The following is a 16092-nucleotide window of genomic DNA, read 5'->3' on the forward strand; positions in this document are numbered from 1 at the left end:
ATGACTCATGCTTTTAGATCAAAACATCCTGTGGTCAAGCCCAACCTTGGAGACCATCCCACTTATCTGAACCCTCCAGTCTCAGCTTCCCTCCTAAGCTCTGTTCTTCAATAGGACCCACTTGTGTGCTTAGTTAAGCCTGGGTTGCATGTTTTGCTGGATTGGGGCCATAGAGAGAGAGGCAGGGTCTTGTTGCAGAAGATGCTGCTTTCCAAGATATCCTCAGTGATAATGAGAGAGAGAGAGAGAGTGGGGGCAGGGGAGAGAAGCCAATGGTCTCAATGAAATGTTGCCCCATCTTCTCTCTGTTGGTGCAACTCCAGTGGGGTCAGCAACACTGTGTCAATCTTAGCTCTGAGTTCCTTCACTCTGCTGCTCCAAATGTAACTGTCATGTGCAAGACCAGCAAATCTTCCAAATTAAAGAACCAGGAGAGGAATTTCTGCAGCTGCCAAAAGGCTGAATGCAGAGAAGCTGAGCACCAGCCTTTGTGTTCCCTTGGCAGGAGTGGGTGAAAATGACAGGTGGGAATTTTTTCCTGGCCAATAAATAAATAAAATTAAATTAAAAGTAAAGTCTTCCCAGAATTACAAAATCCGGCTCTGCTTAGCAATCTGGATTCCTTTAAGGTTGTCAACACACGAAGGTACATTTGGTTTAGTTAAATGACTCTAGTTAAATTGATGTCAAATTGCATTAGTTCAATTAGCGCAACTTCCTGTGTGAACCCCGTTTATGGTAACTTTTCAAAACTGAAATAAGCCTCGTTTGAGTCAAAATAAGATTGACTGTCTATACAGCCTTTTGCACCAACGTAATGAAATTTGTTTCAAATCGTACTTTGTTAAACTGGTGCGTATAGACAAGTGCTTAACTTGTCAGGGCTTGTACATTTCAGTACTACCCCAGGCCCATGAGTAGTTTGAATGCCACTTTTTGCCCCAGGATATCTACAGGCAGACAACTGTCATGCAGAGCTGTCAGGGCCACCTGGACATTGGCCCAACCACTTCTTGGCCGGGCCAATCCTGAGTGACACTATGACCCCATGTGCCAGGTTGCAAGGCCACACCCTCAAATTTGGAGGGGGTTGGTGTAGGGGCTTATGTGGGTCAGGCTGCTAGTGAGGGCCTGCCTGAGAGGGAAAGAGGAAGATCAATTATGGGAGGGGTAGGGGTGGCAAATTTGTCTTCCTCCCCCCCCGGCCACACATTAAATGGCATTCTGCAGGCTGGGGTGTCAGCTTGGGTAACAACCCCCCAAGTCATCATAGAAGTCCTACTATTCAATCCCCCAGCATAAATGCACAGACCTCAGCCACTTAAGCTAATGGAGCACTGTTAATGCTAACGGTAGCCTGTTACCCTGTATGTGGACCAGTCACTAAAGGGGGGTGCGCACACACTTTAAAAGTGTCTTACGTTTGTAGGGCTAGCAGCTAAAAGAAAAATATCTGTAACGTGAGCACACTGGAGTGGGAGTCATTAGGATTCCAAGCACGTAGCCCAAAGGGCAATCTTGCAGAGTTGCCTTTTACGTTAAGAATTGCACTTTAAAGTGACATGAAGACAGGTGAAAATAAAATAGGCTTGACATAAATGTTGCATGAATGAATGGAGCTGTCTTACATCAAGCCCTGAGAAACTCAGCAGATACAGTTTGCTAGGGCTCCTGCAAAGGCGTTCTTCCAGTTTTGTTTGCATGAAGTTCTCAATTCCTGAGTTTTGTAAAAAAAAAAAAAAAAATCACTGTTTACATGAGACTTGCAATTACATTTGTACCGAGTTGTAAGGCTCCTTTGCATTGCCAGAGTGGTGTAAAAGGAGCCTGGTGTGAATGAGAATCAAGTTTTTGCCTGGTTTTGGATCAGCCTTCCCCCTGCCTCAACCCAAGTTACATATTGGCTTCTACTAAATTGAAACATCCGCTTTCTAGGTGGCAGCATGGTCCAGTGGATTGGTTTCTACTATAGTTTCTGAGACCTGGTTCTATTCCTAGCTCTGCTCTTAATGTGCTCTTGCAGCTGTTACTTTATCTCTGTAGTTTTGTTTCACCTCCCATGGCCTATTTAAATTGTAAGCTCTTTGACGTAAGGATTGGGGTTTATGTTCACTAAGTTTATGCAGCACCTAGCACACTGGACCTCAGTTATGCACCTGTAGGTGCTACTGCAGTGTAAACAATAAGGAAGACCAAAAGAGCTATGACCTGGACTGAACTTAGAGGAAAGCTATTCTAGCAACTCCGATCTAGATGTTTTGTGTCAGATTCTGATCTATTACACCAGTGGAGCGGCGGAATAATTTCATTCAAGTCAGTCGTTACACAAGTGTGTGACCAAAATTGGGACTTGTGCCTTTAATTAAAGGGTTGTGTGCAGCCACAGCCTCCAGCACGTTATGCTCTCTTTGCTAGCCTCCAAATGGCACTAAGTCAGCTGGCCACTTTTGTTGTGTATTACTATACTATAGCTGTAATCCCTTGGGACTTGGCAATAAAAATAGACAGTAAATCAGTGATTCCATCACCCAACTCCAGGCTGTCTGTGTAGTCTCCCACTTCTGCTTTACTTCCACATGCTGGTTTGCTTAGCTTCACTCAGTCAAGTCATTTGGCCTCCCAAAGGAGCCATATGGGCTGTATGAGAATGTCTCAGGCGCAAGGACTTACTCCATCCGGGACTTCAGTTCCAAACCTCTGGCCTCGCAAATGGCAAAGGAAAACCATTCTTATTGCGGGTGGAAAGGGGTTAGAGTACTCCTAACTGTCTGTAATTGTTTATGTAGAGCTGGTGGAAAAAATTTCAACATTTGCAATTTTGACACTTTTCACACAAACTTTGAATTTACATAAGAAATGGGTCAATTAAAAAAAAATTCCCCAAAAGTCCCACTTGACAGGTTCTAATGAATTGGAACCGAGTGGCACAGGAATCACCAGACTATATCAGAACAATGGCCCAGCTAGTTACTGACTGTCAGTAACAACTGCATCGAAAGAAGAAATCTGCGGTAGGCAATTATGAAATAAACAAAACACACAAACTAATGTCTCAGAAGCTATTTTTTTTAGCTATTTTTCTTCTAGTTGAATAGATTAGAAATATAGGGGTTGGAAGATGGACTCAAACTCAGCTCTTCCTGTGAAATCCTGCATCTCCCATGTGAAAAACCTCCAGAGCCAAAGATTTCTATTTAACTGAGCATCTCGTTTGCCACAACTTGGGATAACATCAACTAGCGTTCTGGAATGGGTTGTGTTGGACTTGGGTGCCTAAATCCCTTAGGCTCCTTAAAAAAATTCCCACTTTAATTTCTTTACAACTTCAAAGGAAATAGGTGATACCCATTAAATCAATCCCCGAGCCCAATGACTCAATCCAGCCATCCATGCAAATGCAGAAGGTCTGACAGGTCTTATAGATGCTGGTTCTAGTTCCTGATTGGTTAGTATGCTCTCATTATTAATTTTTTTTTCCATGAACAACTTTGAACAGGCAGTTCCATATAGGAACAAAAGCAAACTTTGATACTTCAAGGTTATTTTTGTTTTTGCTGTGAAACAGAATAGCTGTTTTCCAGCCAGCCCTAGATCAGAGCAGGATGTGGGGAGATGCATGCTCCCCTCATTGTGTGCTAGCCTATTTTTTGCCTTGGTGTGCGATACTAGGTGCAGGGCAATGAAAAATCCAGTATGGAAGCTAAAGTGTCATCCTGTGTCAAATAAGTGAGACTTGGCTGGCTGGAATTACCCATATATTTAAATTCTTCTTGCTGGCAGTGAATATTGAGAGGTCAGAAAACAAAGGAATTGCTAGGAAGGATCTTGTGGGATGGGAAGCAGAGAGATCTACCCTTAAAAGCACAGAGACAAAATTAGCTTAAGAAGAGTCCTGTTCTGCCTTCCCCTGGGCAGATACCGCAACATTAAAGTCTAGTTATGGTTAGAAAAGTCCCTATGTAAACATGGCACCATCCCATTGAAAAGATACACTGCAGGCCAATGGGTCGGATCTACTGGCCTTGTTGCAACAAACTTTTTTACTCCCAATGGCCATATGCAACCAGCAGCCATGGGAGAGAGCTGGATTCTATTCATGCATCAGAGCAATTCTCAGTTGATCTTCACTTACAGTATCTTTATTGCTGGTGATATTGTAGCAGGCAGAAATAACCCAGGCAGGTTTTCATATCCAGATGGAGCATGCAATGCTAACAGTCGGGGGCAGGGAAATCCACCTTTGACTCATGAACTGAACAAATTTGAGCTGGAAGTCATTGAAAGGGAATAAGTATGGGCACTCATGAAGTCACTTCTGCAGATGTGATTTAGGCACTGGCTTGGAATTTAGAAGTCAGTTTGGTTCCTGGCTCTGCTGCAGACGTCCTGTGTGATGTAAGGCAGGTGAGTTAATCTCTCTGGGTCTTGGTGCCCTATCTGCAAAACAGGGATAATAACCAACTACCTCATGTGGGTGTTGAGGATGAATCCATTGATTGTGGGAGTCTGTGGCGGTTAGCACCATCACTTGAAACGTTTATGAATGGGGTTATATGATGGGGTTGTCTGTGATAGCAGGATACTGAGATTGGTAACCTCCGAGGTCCGTTCCAGTCCTGTTTACCATGACAGTACCTAGATGCACAGAATTACTTCACAGGATGGGAAGAAAACCTTTGCCTTATGATTCTTGACCCATGGTGCCCTTACCAGAAGCTTCCACTTCAACAACAGTAAGTTTCTGACTCTTACTCAAATCTGCTGGAATGGAAGATGCCGAAATCTAGACTGAGCTTCCACCAGACATTGATACTATTGGGCTACCTGAAGACCTGTCTGCTTGTTACCAGTCAAAATGTATACTCCAGTGCACTGCAAACCAGAGAGCAGGGTGTGGGGAGGAAGGAGAAGAGTTTCATGGGACTTCACCGAATGTCTGTCTGAACTCCAAATGCAAAAGCAAAGCATGGAAAACATGCTGGGAATTATGTATTAGATCTGGCCTAATCAATAAAGTCCAATTTCCTAGCTCATTACTCTTAGGCTCGTGATCCTGGGGCAGACTTTTCTTTAAAAAAAAAAAAAAAAAAAGAAACATATGGAAGCAATTAGTAGAAACTTCATTCAAAAAAACATTAAGGTGCTTGTAGCATTAAAGCTCAAGTGATCCGTACTCTGGGACCGTAATTCACTGACACTTAATAGCATTTACCCTGCAGATGTGCATTTTATGCAGAAATATCAGCTTACCACTTTGAAAAATTAACCTATTGAAGGCTGTCAAGCTCTGAGCACGCTCTGGGGAGTATTATATGTTAGCTGCATGGTAATCTTTCTTACCCAGGGGATGGGAAAGAGCTGGGTTAATTGGGAAGCAGAGGTTTTTTAACCTGGTGGCAAGAGGAGAGGATTGTACTCTTTAGTTGCACTAGAAAGAAAACTTCCCTTGTAAAAGTGGCAAAGAGTCCTGTGGCACCTTATAGACTAACAGACATATTGGAGCATAAGCTTTTGTGGGTGAATACCCACTTCGTCAGATCCGTCTGTTAGTCTATAAGGTGCCACAGGACTCTTTGCCGCTTTTACAGATCCAGACTAACATGGCTACCCCTCTGATACTTGTTTCCTTCTCAAATTCATTGAGACTTTAGCACAGGAAAGCGCTCCTGAGTGCAGGGAGGCCTGTAAGCAAACTATTTAGAGGAGGGAGGCAAGGTTTCCATGGTGTTGAGGACACAATGGAGTCTCCAAGCAGAGCTGGGGTAATATCTAAAGGTTGATTGCCAGTCCTATAGGATATCAGATTTCAGAACAGACTGCTGCTTCCCTGGAGAATACCATGCCATGGTAAATAACCACCCAGCAGCTTGTGTTCTGCTAAATCTTTCTAAAGTCTTCCCAGTAAAGAGCCAAATCATTTGTTCTCAGGGGCATGGGGAGTACATATAGGGACAATTAAACAAATGTGTCATCTGTCAGACTGCGCAACTGTCTCCCAAGGGAAGAGGTGGGATCTCTATTGCTAGGGCCATTTAAAACCTGACTAGGCAGAATGTCCTGCAGGCTGGGGAAGGATGAGGTGGACAATATGGAGCAATAGGTATTTCCCAGCTCCAAGACTTGTCATTCCAATTTTTTCAACCATCCCTATTTGAGAGTGAAATATTTTTGCCAGGAGAAGATGAGGTGTCATCAAAATTGAAATCTTCCACAAGAGACCAATCGTGACAGAACTTTCCGTCAGGAAAATTAAATGCTTTGGTGGAGGCTGACGGTAATGGGTCTGTCCATCTGATGTGCTGCAGGGGTTCTGTAGAGCTGTAGTTCTGGGTCCTACATGCTCCTGTCTTCCGCTATGACAATGCACAATGGTTTCTCCCTGCAGCTAAGCCACCACACTACCTCATGGACAATATAGTCTGGCTAAGGCCTATGCCTCTCCCGAGGGCAATGGGATCCTGTAGGACCTAGAACTACAGCTCCCATGAGGCATCATGGCTGCTCATGTAATGTCCCCATCAATGTTGACCCAAATTGAAATTTTGACATTTCTGAATAGAAATTGTTTTGTTGTCACTGTTCATCCCAGTTAGACAATGGACAGCTGAATTCCCCGTAGCTGAAATTTTTTTTGTAATTTTCATCCTCTAGTCTCAACTGCCGAGCTGGCTTTTCTGAGGAAGAAACTTCTGTCTCACTAAGACTCATCTGCCGCCTCCTTAGCTAAGAGCAGCTTAACACACCACTTCTTGAAGTGGGCTGCACTGGCAGGAGACGTGTTAGAAGTACAACACCAGCACAAAGTATCTGTAGGTAAATTAGCATGAGCACACTAAGGATAACCACAGCCTGCTACCACAGGGCAAGAGGAACTGCTAATGGGCTCAGCTTGCCCCTTACAATCTTGCTGTAAGGAGCTGCAGCTCTAAAGATTTCCCCAAACAGCAACCACCTCCACCTAACCGCTCTGGTAGCAGAAATATTCAGCAGGTCATGAGGCTCAGGGGCCCAGACACCATAGGGTGTGTTGCTCATGGGGAGGGTCCCAACTGAGGACATCCTGATTCCTGACTGGGCTGGACTTACTATTAAGCTTGGGGAGAATACAGGAAGTTTGTCTGTAGCTAGCTGTTGCTATAGAGCTGGTGCTGCTTTTGATTGTGACCCCTGACTCTGGATTCTGGTTGCCAACCCTTGAAGATTGTCCTGGAGTCTCCAGAAATTAAAGATTAATCTTTAAAGATTATCATGTGATGAGAACTCCAGGAATACGTCCAACCAAAATTGGCAATCCTACTGGATCTAACCAATTCCTGATGCCCGAGTCTGGCTGTAGCAGCTAGTCCAGATGCCCATGACCTGGCCTTGACACTTGCCAAGAAATTGCATTATGGGGCAGTAGACTCACCACTAAACTTCAGGTGAGTAGCTAAAAAGATCTCCTAAGGCTATCTACTGAAAGACCAAGTACAGTCTATGGTAAATAGCTGCCAACCTTCTTTGATAGTTTGTCTGCACCAGCCAGTGCCCTCAGCCTCTCGTTTGGTTGTTCACTCCATATGCCACCCATGCTCTGAGTCCTAGTTCTGGCATTGTTATCAATAGCAACCCATACAGCACATGGAAGCAAATGGGAGACAGGCCGGGGTGATGCAACAGCACAGTGGGGCTTTGTTAAGGCAAGGAGGAGGCCTGGAGACCAGTCCTACACCCCTGAAGGATTAGTACTAGCATGTGCAGCAGTGGTTGGGAACCCATGAACTGGAAGTTAGGAGTGACACAGCAGCAGTATGATATGCTTTTCATAGCATCAGTGGAACAAACTATCATCATCTCAGCATACTCAGACACTTCTGTTTCTGGATCACCTGGACATCTATGATCCCACTGCTTCTGAGATTCAATTGCTTTAGTGATTCTTTGTCTCTAATCTCTGATTGCTCCTGGTAGTTCCAAGTGTAACATGCTGGCACTGTGGGTCTTTGCCCCCTTCTAGAAACTGAACCATATGGCGACTTTAGAACCTGTCACTGCTGCAATTGAAGGAAGCTTATCGTTTAGCTCAAGCAATAGAAATTCATGCTTGCAGATGCAGAGCTCCTGGGTTAAATCCTTGCAGACGACCCTATCAGAAGTCTTATTACACAAGATTAGTGAGATGACTCCATTACTGTCACAGGTACTCTCTAGTCCTAATTCCCCACACAACTCCCACCAAACTCCAAACCACAGTACAAACAATGGTACAAGTATCAACGTTCTAATGCTCCATTTCAATGTCCTGTTGAAATCTGTCAGCTGAGTTGTGGTTTTGAGTTCATGTTTCCTCTATTTCCTCTATTTGCAGCTTGCCCTCAGCCTTCTGAACATCAATAAAACATTAAAGTGGGGTAGGGGTGGGGGGAGATACAAACATAGGCAATTAAAATAAGGAGAGATATCTAGGCATATTGCTATTTTAGGTAAGCTAGGCACTGGTGGTTAGTGTGTACATTACATTAATAGCTATGATTAATGCAACTATCAAATATAATCAACAGGTTTTGTTCTCTCCAAGATGGTGGCATTTGCTATATTAGTAAAACTGGTGAAAACATTTATGAAAATGGCCCCTTTTTCCCCCTAAATGGGGATTTTTGTTCAGTTTTCAATGAAACCTACTTTCCGTTTTTCCAAAAGCAGAACCTGGAAATGTGGAAACCACTCTTTTTTTTATTATTTCTTGGAGGCTTATTTTTGTTTTGTTTTTTTTGGGGGGGGGGGAGATTTTGAATTAAATTATTTTCTTTTGAAAATTCTCATGGAAGATATCTATCATGTCCCTAGGAGCTCTCTCTGTTCCTTTTACCAGAAAAAGCAAGGGTACCTCTAGATCCACTTTGAAAACTTCATACTGGGGGGCGGGGGGGGGGGGGGAATTTTTTCCAAAAAAGGGGAACTATTGACCCCGCTCTACAATGGAGAATCACCCAAGAATAAATTTAAGGTTAAAACTCTCGACTCTTCAATCCAGATTTAATTTCCTGCCACAGACCTCGAGCAAGTTACTTGGCATTCTATGCCTCAGTTTCCTCATCTGTAGAGCTGTCATAACACTTCCTTTCTCCCCCCAGGCCTGTCTTGTCTATTTAGATTGTTTGCTGCTAAGGGCCAGGACAATACATGTATATAGTGCTTAGTACACTGGTCTTTGCTGGGTGCTACTGAAAGATAAATAATCCTACAGGCTCCCTGTTAGAATCCTGAGCCCCTATGAGGCTTTGGCAGTGCAACAGCCCTTGCATCCCTGTCCTGAGACCCTGGCAGCTTGGAGAAGCAAGTCATTCAACTAGACTGAGGTCTCTCCGATTTGTGTCACCCAGGGTCTCCTTCGAATCCGTGTCTCTGGAGTTGAAAAGCTAACTCACCATTCAGCCCTGTCAGGGATGTTTTGCCGAAATCCAAAGAATCTCCATAATTCTCCTGTAGGTATGTGTTTTCCAGACGCAGTCCTGCTCTGCTTCTAGCAAACGCATGGCATATATAACTCCCCTGAGTCACCATAAACCTTCAGTGTAATCAGAATCAAAGGGTTCTGCTGGCTGAATAGTCAGCAGGCTGCCTATGGACTGTTAGTTCACTTTTCATATTAAAAAAACAAAACAAAACACCACCCCACCCCTGGAATTGAATTAGGAAAGCAAGAACCAAGGTCTTTCTTTTAATGCATTTCAATTACCAAGGTGCCTGTTGGTCACAGGAATTGCAGGGACTCCAGGGTTATTTATTCAGCCGCCTGGATCCTGGTCTCTTTCTCAGCTGGAGTTTAGATCAGGCTCTTGTCTTCCACATATCTTTGAAGAACAATAAGGTGGGTGGGTGGGGATTTAATCTTATCACCAGCACGCAGGACAATAACAGGAAAGGGCAGGGAGCCAGGAGCTGGAGGTGGAGAGGGAAGGGCAGGGAGTGAAGACAGGTTAAAAGCAGAACCTTGTGGTGCCCCAGGGACATCTTTAATCAAAGGCCTGGCTGGCGTGCTGATATTTCGCCTGGCAAACACCAGTTGCAATGGGGAAAAAAAAGAAAAGCCAATTGTGTACGGCCAGGCTGGGAGTAACAAGCAAGTCAGGCAAAGATTAAAGGCCACTTCCCCTATTAGTCCACTCTGAAGGCAGTGGGCACTGCACATGGGGAAACTGAAATGCATATATTTCCAACGTTAGCTATGCTGGGCCACCTCTTCAGCTGATGTAGCCCTATTGACTGCAATAGAGTTGTACCTGTTGACACCAACTGGGGATCTGGCCTACCCCTCTCTTTAGCTGTGTAGCAAGGCTGGTACCTGTGGGAACTCCCCGTCCTCCTCAGAAGCCTCATGTAACCAGATATTCCAAGTCTCCAGCAGCTATCTCGTAAGCAGAGCCAGTTGCATCCTAATGTTGAATAACTGACATGACCAGTATTGGGAGTATTTTTTTAAGCAGATTATTCAACAGTTCTCTTCCCTTTATTCACGCCTCGCACAGGCAGAACGAGCAAGCCGCTCAGAGAGCGGCGCTGCTACAGGGAAAACCTTGGAACAGCTGTGCTTCAAGAGAGAACTTACAATGCCGTTTAGTTGTTGTTGTCCACAAACACAGAACTAAAAGACCAGTCCCTGACGACTTCTTATTTATTATTGTTGCCTGATTACAAATGAAGCCCCATCCCCAGGAAGACAGTAAGTTTGGATGATCTATTTAGTGGGCCCATTCTGGAGTGGAAGCTCCACCCACGCGGGATTTTGTTTCCCTGAATGTTGCTCTTCATAGATACCTGCATCCGCCTGTGAACAAAGGGACTGAGGTGCCAATAGGAGTATTCCTGCACTGCACTTCGCAGAATCAGAACTAGCACGGGCTGAAATGTTTTGAAGTTCAGAAATGTTTGTCGGCCTTTTGAAATTTAAAAATAAAAGGTAAACACTTTAATGTCAGTTTTGTGAAATGCCCCTTCTCCGTTCCTCACTAGCTAGAGATCTTCTTTCCAAATTTCAAACAAATCAACATTTCATTTTGAAATAGAGGGGAAATGTCAAAAAACAACAACAAAAAACCCCACAACTTCCTTCCCTGTACCCCCACCCTGACTTCCCCCAACTACTTTTAATTGAGACCAGTTATGACCACAACATAAGGAAAGTTAACTTCTGAAAAACACATTGTGTGCTTATGTATGAGTGTTTTTTCCTGATTGGCTTAGAGAAAAGGCATTGTTGGGTGCTTTAGCCAATCAGCTTCCTTTTTATAACAGTAGGAAAAACAGCTGCCACTGATCTACCTCCTAGAAGAGTGACTTGGCTTGTGATGACATCTCTCTCCCCACTGTTTTTTATTTGATCGTTTAAACTGGCCAGTAGAATACCAGTGAAGACAGGTGCATTGCAACAGGGGAATGGCCCCACCTTTGAAAATCAGATCTGTTTCTCTGGCCTATATCAAGTACCCAGGAGACCATTAGCTTGTCACAGTACCTTGCCCTATTGACAGTATCTTTTAATTATACAGATGTATTGTCTCATCTACAACATTTGAGAACCCCCATCTCAGTGTCTCTTTATGAATATTTTACTGGCATTTTTATTGCAGGCATCAGAAAATCAAGAAGTGGGGGGAGTGATTAAAGTCTTTTTGGAAATGGAAGAGCAGGGATCAGGAAAGGGCAAAATGTGCATTTATGAAGACAATTAAAGGGAAAGTATCATAACATGAGTACTGAAGAACAGATGTGTAGGACTGGGAGCAATGAAAACAAAGAGTAATGCAATGTTAAATATGATCCCCGTAAAGAAACAAAATCCATTGACTTGGAATTTTTGCTAACTTTCTTATTGGCACCAGTTCAGACCTTCGGGAGAGATGGCCAGCACGTAGCAGTTAGTTGGTCACATTAAACATTGGGCAGAGTAGCGGCAAAAGCAGCTACAGGAGAAAACTCTGACCCATGTTGTCAAATGCAAAGGGACAAAGCTGCTTATCGAGTGAGCAAGGGTGGTCTAGTGGATGAGGCAAGGATGCGAGAGGGCTGGGTTTGAGTCCCTCTTCTTCCACAGACATCCTGGGTTAAATCACTTGGCGTTAGATCCCAAAGGGATTTAGGTGCATAGGTCCAAAATTTAGATCCTCAACTACCCCTGCTGGACGGGCACCTTCCTTTCTGCCAGTAAAGTCCCACAGGCTCCTAGATTTCTGACACTGCACTCACACATACATAGCTGCCTAAGTCCTGACACTACTGAGTGGCTTGAACCTCAGCCCCAGTGATATCCTCAAACTAGGTGTCTCCCTCCCCCGTCACCTGAGCTGGTAGACCTGCTCAGAAAGCCACCGTAGAGCATGCTGACTGACTCAGGCCCTGCATCAGAATCGATGTGGTGGTGGTGGTGGGATCCCCATTCATACTTAACAGTTCAGGGGTTAGATGTTCACCCTGGATGTGGGAGACTTGGCTCCAAATCTCCACTCTGCCTCAGGGGAGCAGGGACTCGAACTCAAGTGTCCTTCACCTGGGTGAGTGCCCTAACCACTGGGCTATTGGATATAAGGGAGACAACGCAGCCTCCCTGTTTTTTGCTGTGATAAAGGCTGACCTGGCTTAGGTACCTACCTCCGGGAGAGGGTCCACGGCTGAGAATCCCAAGCGGAGGACGGCACCTCCCTCCAACCCAGTCTTAGGCACCTAACTCCTGTTGAGGGGGCTGGGCCTAAGCCTCTTTGGCATTTCCTATCGGCTGGCTTAGGCAGTTCCCCGCTGAGCATGCAGGTTTCTGTGAATCCTGTTCTTAGGAGGCCAACTCTGCCCATACAATGTATTGGATGTCTGACTGCTTAACTCAAGGCTGGGGAATTCCACGGGGTGGCAGGGTACCTAACCATTAGGAGTGGCAACACTGATACATCCCCTTTGTGGATCTGGCCCTTTCTCTTTCTCCATGCCTCAGTTTCCCCTGTACATTGGGGATAATAGAACTGCCCTACCGCACAGGGAGGCTGTCAGGCTTAGTACATTGAAGATTGTGACATGCTCTTCGGCCAACTAAACACGCCCAGTTTTTTTACCCTTTCATCCAAGGTCAGGTTTCCTGAACCTTTTATAATTTTTGTTGCTCTCCTCTGTCCCTCTCCCATCTGATCCACATTTCCTATGGTATGGTGCCCAGGATTGGACACAGCTCTCCATCTAAGGTCTCTCCAGGGCCAAGAACAGAGGGATAATTACCTCCCATGTCTTACATACGACACTCCGGTTAATAGACCCCAGAATGGCAACTGCATCACATTGTCAGCTCATATTCCGTTTGTGATCCACTAAACCCCCCAGCTCATTCTAGCAGGACAGCAGCCAACCCAGTTATTCCCCCTATTCCTTCAACATTCAGGTAAACAAAATCCCGTGTGGGTGGAGTTTCCACTCCAGAATGGGCCCACTAAATAGTTGTGCTTTTGCTTTTTTTCCCCCTTACTAAGTGTAGTACTTTGCATTTGTCTTTGCTGAATTTCATCTAGTTGATTTCAGAGCAATTTACCAAGGTGGTTTTTAATTTGAATCCTGCCCTCCAAAGTGCTTGCTAACCTTCCCAGCTTGGTGTCATTCACAAATATAAGCATACTCTCCACTCCATTATCCAAGTCATTAACAAAATTCTAGACTAGCGCCAGACCCAGGACAGACCCCCTGCGGGATACTGTTAGATACATCCTCCCAATTTGGCAGCAAACCGCTGCTAAATAAATACTTCGGTCCCCTGGGACCTCTCCCATCCTCCATGAGATCTCAGAAATAATCACTAATGGTTCTAAGATTGTTTCAGCTTCCTTGAGTACCCTAGAGTGCATTTCATCAGGCTCTGCCGACTTGAATACATCGAATTCATTTAAATAATCTTTAACCTGTTCTTTCCCTTCTCTGGCTTGTGTTCCTTCCCCCTTGTTGTGAATATTAATTGTGTTCAGTGTTTGCTCACAATTACCCTTTTTAGTGAAGATTGAAAGAAGATAGGCACTAAACTGGGTTCAGGGCGTTGATCTTTCCTAATGTCTGACTGGGTCTTTCACAAAGAGAACCTGGGAGGGCCAGTGAGAAGAAGGGGAAATGAGAAAAAACAAACAGCATCAGATTCTGAAAAGCTTCATACCCACTCTCCCAATTCCCACCACATGACTGATAGGCTAATGGAAATGGCACTGGAAGATCAGGCTTCAATTCCCAGATCCTCAAAGGCATTTAGATGCCTAACTCCCATTGAAATCAGCTAAAATGATTGGTCCTTTAGGAGTCTGCATTCCTCCAAAGTGATGATCCCAAAGCAATCTATAGCACCAAAGTTTTGCAATAAAGTGCAGTTTCCTAATCTAAGCAAGGGAGAAAGTGTCATGCCTAATGAAGCCTTGTTCATCTAGTCTATGTCTGAAATGTTTTGCAGGTGTTTGTTTCAGAGATGAGAACAGATAATGAATAAAACATGTTTGTTCTTTAGTCTTCAGCAAATGTGACAAGCTCCAATCTTATGACTGGAGGAATGATATGAAATACGAGTTTGAGCTCATCTGAAAAGCTCCTAACTAATCCAAGATGTTGCATTGAGTATTCTTGCTTATACGGGTTATGTTTTGGGCCAGGGTTTAAAAGGGACCAGGGAGATAAAGAGGGGGCGGAATGATCTTTAAAAAGACAGCAGGATGTGATCTCTGACCGATGAGGATATAATACCAAGCATTCAAGTGAATGCTGGCTTTGTCCCTTTGCTTTAAGACTGATTTGACCTGGCTGTTTTGGAGCCCAAATGAAAAGCAAATTGGGGGGGTGGGGGGGATTATACGCCAAAGTTTATTACATTAAAGTACACATGCAAAACAAGCCTCCTGAGTCTATTGGTATTAGCATAATGAGGTCACTGTTTGAATAGGGAATCCAACAAGATTCTGTTATTGATTATTAACGTCACCCCTAGAGGTGCGAGTATGGATCAGGGCCCCATTGTGCTGGGTGCTGGACCAAAGCAAAGATAGATCTGTTGAAACTCAGCACTCCAAATCAGGGCCAGATCAGAACCCAGCATGGTGGGTGTACATTGGGTGCGGAGCACATCTGAAAAATCTGACATCTTAGATGCATTAAAGTGAGCTAAGCTGTTTGGAAAACCTGGAGCCTACAACGTAGATAGACAGCTTTCGCCTCAAAGAGGCGAGCTTCACAGAACTGTGACTCATCATTGTCACTTCTCGGACATTTATTCTGCCTGGAAAATGATGAGGGTTAGAGCACTACTGAAGCCCTTAGCTGGATACTATTATGTATGGACATGGGAAATACTGTAAGATCACATTGGCTGAAGTCAGTTTTTCAAGCAATAATGAACAATTCCTCAAAAGATGGGACAAACTCTGCAGATATGAAGCAATTCCACTGACATGAAAGTGGTGATTGTTCTGAAGTAAGGGCCTGCTCCTTCTCCCACAGACATCCGCTGGAGTTTTCCCATAGGCCCTTACCCTTGAGTAACTGAATTCAACCCACCGATTGTAACAAACAGGTATTTTCAGTCCTGCTGTCTAGATAACATTGTTCTAGCCTTCTCCTTGCATAAGCAATTGCTAAGAGCCACTAGGTGTCGCTGCAATATAACTTACTGTATCAACATCAAGAAAAGGAGGACTTGTGGCACCTTAGAGACTAACCAATTTATTTGAGCATAAGCTTTCGTGAGCTACAGCTCACTTCATCGGATGCATGCAGTGGAAAATACAGTGGGGAGATTTTATATACACAGAGAATATCAAACAATGGGTGTTACCATACACACTGTAATGAGAGTGATCAGGAAAGGTGAGCTATTACTGGGGGGGCGAGGGGGGAGGGGCTCACCTTACCTGATCACTCTCATTACAGTCTCATGAGTGTTGGGAAAAAGAAAAGGAGTACTTGTGGCACCTTAGAGACTAACCAATTTATTTGAGCATAAGCTTTCGTGAGCTACAGATGAAGTGAGCTGTAGCTCACAAAAGCTTATGCTCAAATAAATTGGTTAGTCTCTAAGGTGCCACAAGTCCTCCTCTTCTTTTTGCAGATACA

This window comes from Caretta caretta, chromosome 22 (genome assembly GCF_965140235.1).
Source record: "Caretta caretta isolate rCarCar2 chromosome 22, rCarCar1.hap1, whole genome shotgun sequence".
NCBI lineage: Eukaryota > Metazoa > Chordata > Testudines > Cheloniidae > Caretta > Caretta caretta.